Consider the following 18,547-nt stretch of genomic DNA (forward strand, 5'->3'; position numbering starts at 1 on the left):
ATTTGGGGAAGAAACTCTACTAGGTGCACCAGAAAAATCACCTGCCTTTTAGCTAAGATTGAGCCATTGGTATTCATAACTGTCAAGCAATACAATAAGGGCCAGTTTGGTCTAGTAGTTAAGGCGCTAGCTAGAACCCAGGAGACCATTAAAATTCTAGTCCTAACTTAAGCAAGTGATTCTTGGGCCAGCTGGTTGGTGATCTTGGGCCAGTCACACTCTCTCAGCCCTAGGGAAGAGGCAAGGGAAACCAATTCTGAAATCTTATCAAGAAAACTGCAGGGACTTATCCAGGCAGTTGCCAGGTATCCAATATCTGGAAGGGTAAGAGGAAGGGGAGGAAGAGGAAGAAGTCATCTATTAGGTTTCTATGCTTCCATTGGACAATGAAGCTGGCACAATAATCTGCTTAAAATTTAGTTTCCAATGTTTATTCCACACAAATCCTCTGAAGCAAAAAAAAAAAAAATCCTCTATATCAGACATGTCAAACACAAGGCCCGGGGGGCTGGATGAGGCCCGTGAAGTGGTTTCATGTGGCCTGCGAAGCCATCCTGGAAACAGTGAGGGAACGGCCCCCTCTGCCTTGGCCCTGGCCCAGGCTGGCCGGGAGCCAATGTACAATTTTGTGGTGGCCATCTATGCTGAAACGCATTCAGTTTTAGTTCCACAAGACCATCTGGAAACAGCGAGGAACCAGCCCCTGTCGCGTCGGCCCCACCCCTGGGTGCATGCAGGGGAGGTATCACTCTTTGTGAGGAATGAAGAAATGGACCATGCCTTGGTGCTTGCTCCGGTCCCACCCCCTTCGGCCAAAGACCCTCAGATCTGTCCCACTTCTGCCCAGGCCCCCACAGGCCCCCTTGACACGAACGATGTAGAGCTGGCCATGCCCACCCAGTAGGCCACACCCACTATATCCATGCCCATCCAGTAGGCTGCACCCACTTTGGCCACACCCACCCGGCCGCCCGAGGGCAACCGCAATGCTGATGTGGCCCTCAATGAAATTGAGTTTGACATCCCTGCTCTATATTGTATAGCTTTTCTAAACCTTCCACTCCCCCAGATAGGTTCTCTGGAATCACCTCTTTTTCCAAGTCACGCTTGTCATCCAACAGCAATGCCTTCTTGAAACCAGACATTCTTAGCTGCTGCTGTTGCCACCAAAATGTTATTGTATCTACCCAAGTGGACACAAAAATGCAAGTTTGCCTTTGGGGATTAAAGCCAATAACTATTCCCACATCTGAGTTCTGGTTTAGCCCTCTGAGCAGCTTTGCTACTCAGGTAATGCAAGGAGCCTTGAGAATGTGCCTTACTGGCAAGATAATAAAAACAAATGATGAGAATAAATCTTCTCCCCAGTTTAGTTGCACAACTCCTTCTCCTTTGCCCACTCTCCTAATCGAGAGAAACATCAATAGCTTTTAGAAGTGACAGCTGCTCTGAAGATGAGCATGCTACAAGTTTCATCAACTCGGCTAAATGCCTAAGCAAGCAATTATTCCTGCTGGCACATTTAACAAAGGACACAAGATGGCGCATCATCCTTCTTACGCCATGCAGTTCAAAAGCTAGTGAATTAAAATCTGAAGGAGAAATGCTTACATAAAGAAACAGATAATTTTTAAAATTTATCTTCCCAAAAGGGGAAGCAAATAAGCAGTCTAGCTAATATTCTGTTTTTTTCTTGGGGGGGGGGGTCGGGAAGGGAAAGGAAAGGAAACCATCATTCCTTTCTCAGCACAACCGGGAGCTCTTAATACCACTAAAATGAACTGGAAATCAAAAGTACCTACATTTCCTTATTTGTAGCGTCGATGTACAATCTCTCTAGCGATTTTTAAGTAAAGATTTCTACCAATGACAGTTCAAAGTTAAACATCTTTCTTTACGCTTGCTTTTCAAGACATCGGGAAACAGCATGGGCAAAGCTTTAGTATTCTAAAATAACACTACATTTTATATATTGTCAAGGGCATCCCTGTACCTTTCAAAGCTTGAGGGCTGGTTATACGAGAGATACGCAATCCAAGCTACATGCTTGCTGGGAAATAACAGGGTTCAGGCCACTTATATTTGTATAAAGTATGATCCAAACTGCCCGAACCAAATTCCAGCATCTCCTTAGCCAACCGTCTGCATTCTACCATGGCGAAAAAGGGACACGCTGCTTAGTAGCTGCAAGGTTTACTGTGCCCTTAATTATTCTAGGTCAGGGGTAGGCAACCCAAAACACTCAAAGAGCCACTTGGACCCGTTTCCCACCAAAAACAAAACACCGGGAGCCGCAAAACCCTTTTGATATCTAAAATGAAGATAACACTGCATATATCCTTTTTTACCTTTATTATAGGTGTGTGTGTGTGTGCGCGCGCGCGTGTGTGTGTGTATGTATGTATGTATGTACACACACACACACACACACACACACACACACACACACACTAAAAAAAAGTAAAAATATGACTCTTGGGAATATCCACACTATTAAAACAATGATCACCAAGACAATGCTTTAAGAGAATAAAATTACATACACACACAGGTTAAAAAAAGGATATATGCAGTGTTATCTTCATTTTAGATGTCAAAAGGGTCTCTCTCGCTCTCTCTCTCTCTGTCTCTCTCCCTCCCTCCCTCTCTATCTGCCCTTGGTCTGCCACTCCTCTTCCCCCCCCCCTCTCTCTCCCTCCCTCCCTCCCTCTCTCTTTCTCTCTCTCTCTTTCTCCCCTCCCTCCTATCTGCTGCTCACCTGGCAAGCTTCAAGCTATTGTCCAACAAGATCAGGGGTAAGCCATCTCGTCTCTTTCATGACTCATGGACTTCAACTCCCAGAATTCCTGAGTCAGCCTAGCTGGGCTAGCTAGCTCTCTCCTGCCCTTCCTGCTTCCTGCAGAGACGCAGCAAAGGGAGGAGCTCCGCCCAGAAAGCTTTTCAGCTCCTCGGAGAACACTGTGAGTACACTCTCTTTTACACATACACACACACAAAAACACACACACACACACACACACAGAGAGAGAGAGAGAGAGAGAGAGAAGCAGGGAAGCGCAATTGCCTCTCTCTGTCTCTATCTCTCTCTCTGCAAAGGCAGAGGAGGCTGGGAGCCAGAGGGGAAGGCTCAAAGAGCCGCATGCGGCTCCGGAGCCGCAGGTTGCCGACCTGTGTTCTAGGTGATTTACTTTGATATCTAACTGAATGCAGTTATGGTATGGTACGAAGTGGGAAATTCTTATAGGAATGACTACATAATTATTTCCATCTACGATGTTGATGTTCTGATGTCTGAATCATGAACAGGCAACATAGTCTTGTGATACACAGCCTTGTGATAAAGATGGGTACAAATGACATTGTGTACCCTCGTTACTGTTGTGTAGAACAGCCTTTTTGAGTACATTTTTTACTCTTTTCTTGGCCAGGTTGTCTGGAAGTAGTTTACCCTTGCCTTTTTTCTAGGGCTGAGAGAAAGTGACTGGCCCAGGCCAGCCAACTGGCTCTGTCCTAAAGTGGGCCTACATTAGATTTCACAGTCTTCTGGTGTCTAGCTTTGACCTTAACCACTATACCGAATTGTCTCTCTACAGCTTGTTTACTACTTAAAAAGACAGTGATACTCAGAATTGATTCTTCCAAGGTGCATCAGAAATGCAAGGGCATGAATGTAGTATCTATCCTTAACTTTTTAAAGCAGCTGCATCTCTTCCAGGACCCTGATCTTTATATATATATATATATATATATATCGGTAAGCTATCACAGACCACATCATTCACATCAATCCACAAGATTTTTCATTTAGTTGGTTCTAGCCATGCAAACTTCCTTTACATTCCTGCTACTCCTGCTTTCCTGAAATGAGTAAAAGCTACTTCATTTCATGGTTCTAGTTATTATGAAGTCAAATTGGTTTCCATAAATAAAAGGACTTTTCAATGGGCATCCCAGAACTATGTATGTTCTTCTACAAAGTCCTATGAGCCGTGGTGGTGCAGGGTCAGAATCAGTACTGCAGGCTACTTCTGCTGACTGCTGGCTGCCTGCAGTTTGGCGGTTCGATTCTTACCGGCTCAAGGTTGACTCATCCTTCCATCTTTCTGAGGTCAGTAAAATGAGGACCCAGATTGTTGTGAGCAATATGCTGACCCTGTAAACCGCTTAGAGAGGGCTGTAAAGCACTGTGAAGTGGTATATAATCGAAGTGCTATTGCTAACTCTTTGCAGAGAAGTTAAGATACCCCTTTTTCAAGCTGCCTTTGTTTGCTGCTTATAATCTTGTCCTTCTGTTTTGCTACACTTTTCCCAGTTTACTGGTTTACATATGCAAGTTATTTGATGAAAAGCTTGATACAAGTCTAGGACAAGAGTAAAGTGTTCACAAATCAAATGATGTCTGGTCAATCTAGTGATCAAGCCTAGCCATTAAAGCGGGAGATCCTGAATTCAAGTCCCACTTTAGCCATGAAAGCCAAATGGGTGACTTTGGGCCAGTCACGCTCTCTCAGCCCAACCCACCTCATGGGGTTGTTGTTGTGGGAAAACTAGGAGGAAGGTGTGTTGGATATGTTTGCTGCCTTTGAGTTATTTGTAAAAATGAGTGAGATATATATGTGTATGTGTTTGAGTGAGTGAATGGGTGGGTGGGTGTACTTGCTCTATTGATGCTAATTTAATTAAATGCTTAAAAATGTGAAAGTCTTGCCTTACTCTTCTGGACTCTGAATTTGTGGAATTGTGATGCAGCATAAATTGTATTGTTTTATTATGTCGATGCAGGGTCAATTTGATTTGACAAGTCCATCTTATCTATACCTTCCCCCTTCTTCATATCCACATCACGTCTACATGATCTGGATTTGACAAAGAAAAGGCAATTAGGGGTGGTTGTGGATTGTACACATAACACCTGCTAGCTCTTTCTTAAATCCAATTCTTCTCTCTTAGGATTGTGTTGCAGCTGTGTGAACTTTGGAAAAGACCCCGTTTTTTAAAGGAACTGACGATAGGTACTAAGCGAGCACCCTTGCAATGCTCCAAGGCACCTTTTCTTAATTCAGTCTGGACTGCTGCATAGCTCTTTTATCACTTGACCAGTCAGCCTATCTTCTATCCAGTGGCTCTGTTGCTGGGCTGCAAAACGGATCGAGTTTGCTGCATAATCTGGCTAACAGATGCCTCATATTACATCCCTTTCCTGAATCATTAATATTGATACCCTAATGTACAATATGGAGTACAAGCAAATTGTGCAGAACTTCAGTGCCCTTGCTACAGACTTTTCCCCTTGATAATTTCATTTAGCACTTTGTTCTGATCAGGAAGTGGAAGAGCTTGATGAAAAAGAAAAGCCAGGCTAATTTTACGTTCAAATGAATTCGCAGTGAGAGGACAAAAGCTTTAACTCCCAGATTCCTACTTCAGTGAGAACTCATTGCAGCATTAATTTTAATATTTTTGTGACACCTCTGTGTCCCATTAATCGCAATCACAAAAAAGTGTGGTTTGTGCCTAGTGTTAAGGCATGCACACTGTATTGACACAAAGAGAGTGTCAAAGCTCAGGATTCTGGCGATGCCTAAGAAACATCGGCAGAAAATACACAATGGGAAATTACTGTTCCTATTGACGACAAAAGCATCAATGTCTGTCTTATGGCCGCTGCTCCATATATTTGGAAGTAAATATTTTATGGGTCCTTCCTTTCCTCTTCGGTGCTTTCTCACACATCCTGATTAGACTTATTTCCGAAGCTTGTTTGAACAGCCTGTCACTATTTGTTTAAGTCTGAAACCTGATTTAAACAAACATCCCGACTTATAGTATTTTATGCATTACACCAACAAAGTGCCAAAAACAGAGGTTGGAAGCAGAGAAGGGTGATTGGGAAGGGAAGCTGCAAACCTCCAGCATCTAAAGTCAAGTAAATTCTAATCTGTTATTGTTTCATTATGCTGACTTCTTAGGCTGGTCATAAAAAAAACCCTCTGAGGCTGCTTCCTATCAAATGACATTATTGGTCCCTTTTACTTTAAAGTAACTCTGTTGCGCCCGGCGCTGGCCTTAGGCTTTCCAATCTCATTTCTTAGAGATCCCAGGGAATCAACATCAGGTTATCTTTATATCAAGGATATGCTATATGTTAGCAGAATGCAGCTCTAGATATTATGTAGATTTTGGATGATTTGCAGTAACTGGAAGAATTTATTATTCATAATTGCAAAAGAGTGACAGCAAACCCTTGTCTATGGCTGCCCAAATGTTAAAACTGTTAAATAAAATGCGGAATAAGTAATAGTAGATTTTTTAGGTGGAAAAGCCAAACAAATTTATGGGGTCAGATGTCCATTTATACCAAGAGTAATGGATATTGGGGTCTTAATAATAAAAAAAACCTGCCACTCTGCATATAAGCTATAATCTTTTTCAACAATGCCATTACAGAAGCATTACTGCAAGGATTAATGCCACAGTTATAATGTGAGATACAAATATGTCCAATGAAAGTAACATCAGCCTGATTCATAGTATAGATATTCAGCTGAATCCTGCAGAATCAGTAAGGTCTTATTAAATTCAACAGAGCTAATCCCCAAGTAAGCCTAGTGTCTTAGATGGCTTTGTTGTGTTCACAAATACATTTAACTGGTTCAGATAAAGACCTTTTGCCTAATATAATATATTTGATCAGTATTAACTTTGGTTAATTTTTTTGTGGTTTACTACCTTGTGCAAACTCAGCCATGTTTTGGTAGTTTATGGTTCAATGCTTAGTGTGAACTCTCAGAATGGGTTAATTTAATAGCCAGATTAAATGTGTGGTGAGAATGCCTCTGTAAACATTTTATAGCTGTGCTGTGTTAATTGGGTATCTGTTATGTAGGCAGGAATGGGCTTTTGTGGGTCAGCCTTTTCTTTTATAATAACCAGTCCAATCCAAAAATACTAAGGAATTCCTAGAAGATTCACATTCAGATAAATCAGCCATTAACTTACACACTGAGATAAAGCACATTTACATACCATTCAAAAGAGACAATAAAAAAGTTAAGGAAACAAAAGACCAGAACACATCATTTTCAGTAGCCTACCCCCAGATAACACCAGACAAACTATCAAGCCGGAAATAGTACACAAATCAAGGAACTACCAAAGAGAAAACCACACTCCCACCAACACTGACAGAACAAGTTACTGTATATAAACAGGGAGCCAAGCCACACTTACTAATACTTACGATTTTACCTAATCAGTTAATGAAATGTCGGAAAACAAACAAACAAGCTCAGAGAGCACAAAGGACTCCATTTTATAATCAGTCAATCCAGTTGCAATGAAAGTGGAATGGACCTAAAAGTAACCTTATTGGAAACCCCACCATCCCTTTCTTCATGACATGTTGCAAACTATGATCATATGCCATTTATTAAAATTTCTTAAGTTCATTGAAAGGGCTATTGCATACCCAAGGCCATATTTAAATAATGATCGCAAAAGAATCCTCATTATTTGCACGAGCTCTTTCATATACCAACACAATTTAATGTGTTCTTACTTCAAAGGGCCTGTATCTGAACATGTCAAAGGCCTTGGATACGTGCTTGATATTTTTTACTAAGTGGGTACATAAGTCACAATAGATGGCAGTACCTAGCCAAAGTTATTAGCTTAAAAAAAGTTAGTCTGCCCTGATTTCTACTGGGATGGGAAACCACCAGGAAATCCTAGGATTTTGGAGTGGATTGGAAAGTCAAAAACCCCCAGAAGGCAACAGCAAATGACTGCATTTTGTTACTTAGAAAGCAGCATAGACATGCTTCTTTAAAAGTTGCGCTTAAGTCGAGTGAGATTGCATTTACTAAATGTCTTTAGGACTGAAGTACTACGTTAAAAATGTAGAGCGTATCCTCTATATATAACTTAGCCCCTGACATTTCTAGCTGATGCTATCTCAATGGACCAATCTCCGTTTCATACCTTGTCTTATGACTGGTGCTCAGATTGCTACCACAGGCTAAAATGCAGCTCCCAGTTTGCAAAGCCTCAACCTATTAGCTGCACTTCAGTGCTCTGTTACAGATCCGCACCAAACATAAAAAACTAGAGACGAAGTTAAATAAAATGGTTTCCTCGGTGCTGCAGTTTGCATTTATGAGTGGGTGTTGGACAGAGTTTACACCCAGAGGAAGCTGACTTCCTTTTTTTTTTTTCTTTTCTACCTGAATCAAACAGATGGTGAGGAAGTGATTTTATTTCCCTCATTATCACTGGTCCAACAGGATATCCTTTTTGACCACACTGCTGAATGAAGAGCTGGCAAGTCTTCCAAGACTTTACTACAGAACACAACCGCTCGCCTTGTAACTCTTTTTTGCTGCCTGCTCTATGATTCACAAGCAAACACTGCTCATGCCAACTTTTCCGGAAGCTCACATAAGGATTGGGTGATACAACCTTTACATTCACATCCATGAATCCAAATGGGTGAAACAGGGTGTAATGTGATCCATGTGACTAGACTGTGTGAGAAGGAGAAAACCTTTCCCTCCCAGATCATATGTTCATATAGAAAAAGCTGATTCGTACATTTGTTCTTATTACCCGCCCATGAATATATATCTGTCTATTTCATATTGCTTGTCTTCTCGGTCTTTAATTGCTTTATAACACAGCTGCATTTTAAAACTGTAAGTCTCTGTTAGCAACTTGTAGACTCAGAAAAGCAGTGCACAAAAAGGGCCCAGGAAGGTGAGTCCTCTTGGACTAAACACAGCTACTCCCCAACATACGACCACAATTAAGCCCAAAACGTCTGTTGCTAAGTGAGATAGTTGTTAATTGATTTTGCTCCATTTTATGACCTTTCTTGACACAGTTATTAAGTGAATCCCTGCAGTTGTTTAGTAACCATGTTAAGTGAATCTAACTTCCTCATTGACTTTGCTTGTCAGAAGGTCGCAAAAGGTGACGTGATCCCGGGACACTGCAACAGTCATAAATATGAGTCAATTGCCAAACGTCATAATTTTGATCATGTGACCATGGAGATACGTCAATGGTCGTAAGTGTGAAAAACGTCCTTAAGTCACTTTCTTCAGTGCTGTTATAATTTTGAACAATCACTAAACAAACTGTTGTGAGATGAGGACTACCTGTAGACCAGGACTGTATGACTGGCAGCAGATATCCACATTTTCTTGAAGACATCTTTCCTGATTCAATTCTGCTACTTTGAAAACTCAAGGTTGGACAATTTTATCCCCCTTTTTTTGGAGGGGGTGCCCTAGAGGTTTGCTCCCTAAATTAAGGCAATAATTTTATATTGCTAAATTTCATACGTTAAAAAGAATAAAATGCGTAAGTGGCTCCATACTTCCATGCTGAATTCTTGGACGCAAAACCGACATTGGATAAATCAGCTTAGTAGACTATTGCTTGGTCCATTGAAATCTTGTGAAAATGTTGTGTGTACAACTGCTCTGGGTTTAGTGATGTCGTTCCAAACAATGGCCCTACATAGGTTTTCATGCAAATATATGCCAAGTATGCAAATGAGGGTAGATCTCTATAATATGGTTTGCTTGAAATAGTGCCTTGTGCTTCTGTCATTTGCAGAAAAATGACTTATTACATCTTAATTACTAAAATATAGGCAGTTTTGAAATAAACATGTGATATTTATGTTCATTCTTAAATATCCAGCTAATATTGCAATAAACAGTAGAGTGGTTTGGAATGGCATACCATACCATACCATAGCACAGAGGTCACCAACCTTTGTCGGTTGGTGGACCGGAGGAAAAGGGAGGGGGAAGCATTTTACATGCGTGCATGCGTGTGTGCACAGGGCCACAAGCACGCATGCACCACAAACATCCCTGCCCTGTTCTTGCGTGGTGCAGTGCCTTGTTTCTGTACCCCACAGTGTGGTGGTGGCCCATTTTTGTGCCCCATGGTGCAGTGGTGTCCCGTTTTTGAGTCCCACAGCATGGCAGTGGTCCATTTCCGTGCCCCATGATGCGGTGGTGTCCATTTTTGCACCCTGAGGCACAGCGGTGGCCCGTTTTTGCACCCCACAGCCGCAGCACTAGCACAAATGAGGGAGTGTGCACTACCGGGCTGCGGCCCACAGGTTGGGGATCCCTGCCATACCATACCATACCATACCATACCATACCATACCATACCATACCATACCATACCATACCATACTTTACATAGTTTAACTACACTAGATAAAAATAGATTTTCAAAATATTTCAGAATGTGGAGATTCCACATAAAATAATTAGTCTCCCTTCAACTGATTTGTTTTGTAGCTCAGATTCTGAATGGCTAGCTTTGATGATTGTTTGTAAGGATTCAATGTGGCTTTTCATTCTACTGGGCATTGCTAGCAAATTTAAGCAACAAAATATTTTCTTGTTTTGAACTTTTGCTTATTTATTTATTTATTTATTTATTTATAACCAACAAAACAAAACAAAACAAAGCAAAACATAACACACATACACACACAATATATACTCCTCTCCCTTTTTTTTACAGCGATTGCGTAACGGTAATCTATTATTTACATTTCCCCCCTTATTCTTCTTTAGAATATTTGTCCTTATTGCCCCGTTATTTCTTATTTACATTTTTCTTCCTTCATGTTCTACTTCTTATTAAGAACAATTCATATTATTATTATTATACATTATTATACACATATTTTCACTTTTGACCTTTCCATATTTATTCTCCTCTATTATTTCTAGTCTCCAACCAGACATACCACTTGTTCCATGTTATATAATTGCCTTTTTTAAAAAAGTGAAGATCGGTTGGTCCCTGATTTACAGATTGCTTGATGTTACAATGGCACTGAAAAAAGTGGCCAGTTCTTGCACTTACGACCGTCACAGCGTTCCCCATGGTCATGTGATCAAAATTTGGGCACATGGCAACTGGCATGAATTTACTACAGTTGAGGGATCACTGGGTCATATGATCCCCATTTGCAACCATCCCAGCTGGCTTCTGATGAGCAAAGTCAAGGGGGGGGGAAGAGCCGGATTCATTTAACAACCATGTGATTCACTTAATAACTGCAGTGATCTGCCTAACGAGCATGGCAAAAAAAATGGTCATAAAATTGGACGCCTCTCACTTGACGAATGTTTGCTTAGCGACAGAAATTCGGATCCTAACTGTGATCGTAAGCTGAGGACTACTTGTACTAGTTCAAACGGCATCCACAAGGAGGATATAAAAAAAAGGCAAGACTTTTTATAAAAACCACAAGGTGACTGAAGAAGCCCCTTTGTCCATGCATGGGACATTGACCTACATACAAAAGAGGGAGGCTTTGAGCACATTGTGGTAACCATCGTCTTGCCTTTCTTTATCCATCCTCTACGGACATTGGTGCCAATCCATATAATTGGAAACTCCTAGGTTTAATGCCTCTGTGCATCCAGAACAAGAAGTGTGGAGCAGTCCTTCGATAAGTTTCTACCTTTAGGCTTCATGTGCAAGCGGCAGTAGGAGACAGACTGGGAGACCAATGAAATTCAGAAATATCTGTGGCTTCTGATTACATTACTCCAGGGAATCTGCGTTGCTGTTGTTCCATGGAAGCAACACTATAACACTTCGGGGCTACTAGATGAGAGCAAGGAACCTGCACTGTTTGGAGAGGCTGAAATTTCTTGATTATGAGTTGTGGGGAGGCAGTGAATATCCTTCTATGACAGTCTGAGAACCCCCCACTCTGGTCTGATGCTGGCTAAACCAAGCCCGCCTGGGAAACGTTACAGCAATTAGTCTTGGCGTCTCCAACTTAATTCACTTACACACTGTTTTGCAATATCTAAAAGACAGCTCCCGTGGTGGGGGGGGAGGAGGCTGTTCTTTCTTTTTCTTTCCCCCCTTTTTGTTTCCACTCTTGGAAAAGCCACCTCAAAAATGAGATTATATATCTGACACTAGGATAGCAGCTGCAACAGCATTAAGAAATCAGCAGTTAATCATGGTTGTCTAGGATGAAAATCCACTCAGTGGGATCGATGTTAACCCCAAAGATTTAACAGCAACAACACACAGAAATAGACACACACGGTCTCTCTCTCTCTCTCTCTCTCTCTCTCTCTCTCTCTCTCTCACACACACACACACACACACACACACACACACACAATGAATAAAAGCCATGTTATTACAATTCTTTATCAATGATAAAGTACAGGTAGTCCTCGACTTACAACAGTTCATTTAGTGATTGTTTGAAGTTACAACAGGATTGAAAAAAGTGACTTACGACCATTTGTCACATGACCGTTGCAGTATCCCCATGGTCAGGTGATCAAAATTTGGATGCTTGGCAACTGGTTCATATTTATGACGGTTGAAGTGTCCCGGAGTCATGGGATCACCTTTTGCAACCTTCTGACAAGCAAACTCAGTGGGGAAGCCAGCTTCACTTAACAGTGTTAAATGGTAGTCATTTAACAATTGTGGGGAAAAAGTCATAAAATGGGGCAAATTAACAAATGTCTCACTGAGCAACCAAAATGTTGGGGTCAATTGTGGTAGTAAGTTGAGGACTACCTGTATTGACTTGGATTTTTTTCCCCCATCCCTGATGTAAAACTGCAGCTAAGAATTTTTCTTCTCTTGAATAAATTCAGATAACTCTTGCTTCTTACATTTTAGAAAATGCCAGCACTTGCTACCTTCAAATGACCATAAAAATAGTTAATTTGCAGAGCAATTTAAGAAATGAGAACTGAAAGTCTCCATTAAGTCAAATGTCTCCAAAGTAGTTTGGATTCAGAGTTGCTGTCAGCAAGCTGCTGCAGCAGCAAGAATGAGGTTTATTCATTAAATATATTCAAGGTTTATTGCTGGCCAGGGCCTAATGCTGCAGAGCTTTTACTATCTAAGACAGTGGTTCTCAACCTTTTTAATGCCGCGACCCCCAACCGACCGTAAGTCGAGGACTACTCAACCGGTCGTAAGTCGAGGACTACTCAACTGGTGCAGCACTGTTTGCAGAATGGGACTTTCGGCAGGCTCAGCAGGGCAGAGACAGCCTGGACAATTCCTATTGGCTTTTGAAAGCCAATAGAATTAGACTCTATTCAAGAGAGGCTATTCTATTGGCTTTCAAAAGCCAATAGAATAAAAGGGAGTAGCACAGCTAAGGAAAAGGGGGAAAAAAATGGCGGACTGCGTTGTTTGGCGACCCCCGTGAAATGGTCGTTCGACCCCAAATGGGGTCCCGACCCACAGGTTGAGAACCACTGATCTAAGACAAAGCTAGAGCAAAATTTTGAAGGCTCCCCTGCCCTGAGTTTTAGTAGGGTATGTAGTCGAAAATTTTTTTTTTTTTTTTAAACTACTGGATACCCAACTAAAACTCTAAAGAACTCTAAAAGGTCTAAAGAAAAGTCATTTCACTCTTTTTATTCTTTCAGAAATTAGACAAGATAGTGGAGAAAGTCCTTCCAAACATGTTTGATAGGCAAATTCTAGCTCTCTGACAAAGTTTCAGCTCATTCCAGCAATTTGGCATACAGAAGAAAAACATAAACTGATATCCCTGTTAAATTTCTGGAACCAATTATTGCAGAATGACCTGTAAATAAGTCAACAGCAACAACCATTTAAAAATAATAATAATAAAAGCGCAATCACAGTGCAGTGTCATATTCCTAATAGAAATTTTCTGAGATTGAGCAATAAAAACAATATAGAATGGAACAGATCTAGTCAGAGAGGGCAGTATTATCAGCAGACAGAGCAGCATCTGTGATTTGGGTTATTCCTTACGTCTTAAATCTCAGCATATTGTACTATATTGTACCTTCCTTAATGTGCCAGTCCCAACCGTGCCCCATCCTTAAACACCTAAGTAATCCATTTACCTACATTAGGCCATAAACTCATTTAAAACTCCATTTCATCACATCATTTTTCCCTATTAGGTCTACTCTGCCACTGAACCTCCAAAACATTTTATTTGCTGAAAACAGAAAACATATGAACATGGAAACCTCAATACAATTAAGGGATATATAAAAGGAAACCCTAATACCGAACCTTTTGTATCCTAATGTGTCATTTTTTTTTGTCTGCTGTATTCCTTCTCAAGAGTAAGTCCCATTACGTTTTTTTAATTACATACTCTCTATTAATATTTAAAATTGCAAACGAACTATTTTTTTTTATAAAATACTTTTTTTAGGAGAGGATTATAGTTTAGTTGCCTTCCATATAAAGAGTCCCAAATTCAATTTTCAGGCAGGGTTAGGAAACAATCCAGTCCAGAAATATAAAAAGCAACTGCAAATCATTGTAGAATGAACTAGACTGGCCCCTGATTGTTTTTTTTTTAAAGGCTGCTTTCAGTGACATGGGGAAAAATCCCACATTAATTGCTGCTGTCTTATCAAGCAAAATTCAAAGAGCTCGTCTTTTTTTCCCTAGAGATCTTTCCTGCTGCCCACAATGCATCTCTAAGCAATGATTTATCTTGGAACAAATCCTATGGGCATTTAAGAAACAGCACAATGCGTTGAAACTTAAACAGCTGGGTGGAGACACAGCCAGATATCTGGGCTTACCCAAATGAAGCTATTATAAGATGAAGAAGGAGTTCTGTCAATACTGACAGAAATGAAGTAGTAAGAGCATTGTATTGGAGGATAGTGGCTATCCCAGTGCTTCTTCAGCAAATCTGCTGCTCTTGGTATATAGACACTATGGAGAATGTCATTTCCCTATCAACATTTAATCGGTGATCTGGCTGTCTTATTGAAGAGTGGGGAACACTGCATCCATTTTTCATTTAATAAGGGGGAAAACATATTACAGTATTCAGCCTTGGTTTCTGGCACGGATGTCCTGGGAACAATTCCTGGGATTCTCCCCAGAATTCAAGGCCGAGAAGCAACCAAAAACAATTGTATGAATACCCTCTTGTTTTCTTCTCACTCAAGGACAGAACTCATATTATGGCTAGATTCTTGACCACTCTTCTGCAAATTATATCATAAGCAAACCTCCAGAGATCTTGTTTACGACACTTCAGACATAAAATAAAATTATAATATTGGTTGTTGTTCTGCAGTAAGAACATGATTTTCAAGCACCAGTTAAGGAAGACAACTATCTGTTACAACTTAGACAAAAAAGATATGTGGAATTATTAAGCATGTTAAACACAAAGCATCTGTATTACAAGCATTATGAGTGTTTTTGAAAATGGTTACTACAAATACATATCATTTCATCCAAACAATCTAACAATCTACGTTACAATTAGTCTCCCCCCCCCAAACATAGTTCTGATTGTCAGCTTTTGGGAATATGAACCTGTCTTTTTTACTTATCTTATTTGGCAATGTACCACATATCGTACTGGGGCTGTGTAAATGAATAACAAGAGCAGATGGAATGCCATCAGACACTGTAAACAGAATACAGATCAGCATCCTGTAATAATAGACTGCGGTGCATATGGAAACTGAGAACTTTGCATTTGTTATTCAATGGCCCCATCAATTATTTGCATTTATATTTGTAATCCACTGGGTATGACTGTTATATTTATTCATACATTATCTTCAAAGACAATTGAAGACTGGCTTGCAAAAGTGAGCAATGAATTATCCCTGTGCATTTATGGGTTAGCAAGAACATAGATTGCTCTTCAGTATTGCCTGACTTTTATTTTTTGAAGAATGAATTCTTTAGAATTGTCCCCCATTTTAAAATTATTGCAGCAAATCAGAGAAAACATCACCAAGCTTCTATTTGAGTCTGAATTTAGCATTAAATCATAGCTTCTCTTTATCTCTGTTAAACTATTAAGTATTGCTATGTGAAAAATCTTGGGTTGTTTTGCATTCTGTTTCAGTTTTCAGTTAATGCCACTTGCTTTTTTGTCTAAACCTGGGAAAAATCAGGTTAATTTTAACTTCAATTAACATCTGAATAAGCAAGTTTAAAATGGAAAACCAAACTATAGGTCCAAGTTCAGATAAAATTGGGTTTGAACAATAGCATCAAGATTGTAGCCCACAGTGGCAGGACCAGTGGTGAGATTCAGATATGTGAACAACCGGTTCTCTGTGTGGATGCTGCTTCCGAAGTCCATTCTGGGCCTGGGCCACAAAAAATTAGCTACCGGTTCTGCCGAACTGGTGCGAACTGGCTGAATCCCACCACTGGGCAGGGCCATATCTATTGCTGACAAAGGCACCCTACTATGCTTGTATAAACACAAAGCTCTCTCTCTCACACATACACAGAGTTATCACTGTGCAAGAACAGATTGTGGCAGTGACTCTCAGTGACTTTAAATGGCACTCATTTTTCCTACTATGTAGGCCAAGTCTCTCTCAGCAGTGAAACAGCTTGCCTTCAGAAGTTGTGGTTGCCTCATCACCCAAGCTTTTCAAGAAGAGACTAAACAGTCACCTGTCTGAAATGGTATAATAAGGTATCCTGCTTGAGCAAAGGGTTGCATTAGAAGACCTCAAGGTCCCTTCCAGCTCTATTCTGATTCTGATTCTGAGTGAGTGAAAATGGAGTGTGTTCACCAGTGCTACATATACAGGTCTCCTGTTCTCTAAATAAGGACTGGATATAAAAACCATCTTATACAAGAATAAATGCTATTGTTCATAATAAAAGATAACGTATCTGTTTCTATTTTTTTGATGGATGGGTAGACTTACATATTACTGGAGAAAAGCCCAAGTACGCATATCACAATCATGTCCTTAGAGGAACAAATAAGGATATGTGTAGAAGAATTTAAACCTGCCATTTTGATCTTCCAGCAAAATTTGATTATCTTGGCAAGAGAACATGGTGTAATTTATCTTATTTGTTTGGCTTCCACCACTGTGAATAAAATGTTAGTATTAGATATCAGATCAAAAAGAGGGCAAGACGCAAAAAAAAAACAAACCCAAAAATAGGACATAAACCAGAAATTAAAGCAACACTAAGCAGCAATATATATCAAGATAGTTTCAGAAGTGGTTTCTGCCTAACATAAACCCATGCAATTTTATAATTTAGAGGTTTCCATCAAGAACACCTCATCTACTAAAACTTTAAAGTCTGCCCAGATAAACCCTTTATATGATTGTAGCTGACAACCTTTGATTCTTCTTATATAAAGTATTATCTGACAGCTCTTAGTAACTTTAATAGTAGGTAGACAGGCAGGATATGTGTCATTTGTAACAGGCATTGATTCACTGTAGCTAAAAGACATTGAAATCTGTAATGTATTATTGTATAATTTAAATGCATGTACACCCTAAGTATTTGTTTCTCAAAAACAACTAGGTAGTGCAATTAGTACAGTGTGGGGTCAATATATATGGGGTCAAGCCAATTTGAATCAAGGTATCAAAAAGAAAAACTATTTTCTAAACATGCCATTTTTTATCATTTTGACATCACTTTATGATGGGCAGGTTGTAAGAAATGTTTTATATATGTAGAGAGCGAGAAAATAAATGGTAAGATGTAGAGGAAACAGACATAATGTAAAAGGTATGTTCTGTTGCTGGATTTTTCTGTCACATCTGTGCTAACCATCAGAAGCGGAGTCCACATTTTAAGATTACTTTTCTGTTTAGCTAGCCATGGGAAAGAGAATGCTGGATTAAATGGATCTTGGTCTGATTTGGCAAGGCAATTTCTATGTTTCTTTTGCTCAGCACTATTTGATTACAATGCCAAATTTGCTCTTTGCAGCTTGACACTGAACATTCCAAGGAATTAACTAATGTGATTCAGATTTCACAACAACAGAAAACTATTTATGACCTCAGATTGACAACAATATAATGGGAATTGAGAAATCTAATTAGACAACAAAGAATACCTTAAAAGGAGGGGGAAAGGGATCTGCCTGGCAGCATTGTTTTACAGAAATAAAACAAAAGAAGTGCTTGTTCTGCCAAGTCTTTCCCTTCATTCAGTATTAATTGTGAAACGAAAATGCAATATATTGCACTCATTCTTGGGAGCTAATTAACCATTCATAAATATGATTATATCATGGCATACACCTGTAGAGAAAGAAAGCACAAAAATCCATGGCTGAAAATGTAGAATATTATAGAGGCTGAAGGAGGCTTGATGCAAGTGTTCTAAAGAGTCTTAGAATATTGGATAATTTTAGGGGAATATGTTTATCATTTTTAAGGTGATGGTTGCAAAACTTCATGCTTCCATATTAGCTTATGATTCCCAACCTAAATCACAGAATACAGAATTTGGTTCTCAACACTCCATCAGGATGGATGGCCATTATGGCTGGGGATGATTGATGGTATATCCAAATTACAGATGATTTTATAATAGCTTTCTTTTCATAGGGAAGACTAGGAATGTCTCTGTGCAAGTGTAATTTGGGAACTCTCAGCATTTTCACTATCGATGCTGGAAAAGCCTGGCTATAAATCTGGTACAAAGCCCATATAAAAGTTTATAATGTAAATATACCTTAAATTAATTCTACTGACACAAACTA

The 18,547-nt window shown here is 39.9% G+C and overlaps 1 protein-coding gene across 1 annotated transcript in view; it reads right to left on the reverse strand.

The window, feature by feature from the left end:
- BCL2 (BCL2 apoptosis regulator) overlaps nt 1-18,547 on the reverse strand; it is a 136,243-nt gene that overhangs the window by 5,287 nt on the left and 112,409 nt on the right. The window lies entirely within an intron of this gene.

Source organism: Crotalus tigris, unplaced genomic scaffold (assembly GCF_016545835.1).
Source record: "Crotalus tigris isolate CLP2741 ecotype Arizona unplaced genomic scaffold, ASM1654583v1 scf7180000023608.1681014, whole genome shotgun sequence".
Lineage (NCBI taxonomy): Eukaryota > Metazoa > Chordata > Lepidosauria > Squamata > Viperidae > Crotalus > Crotalus tigris.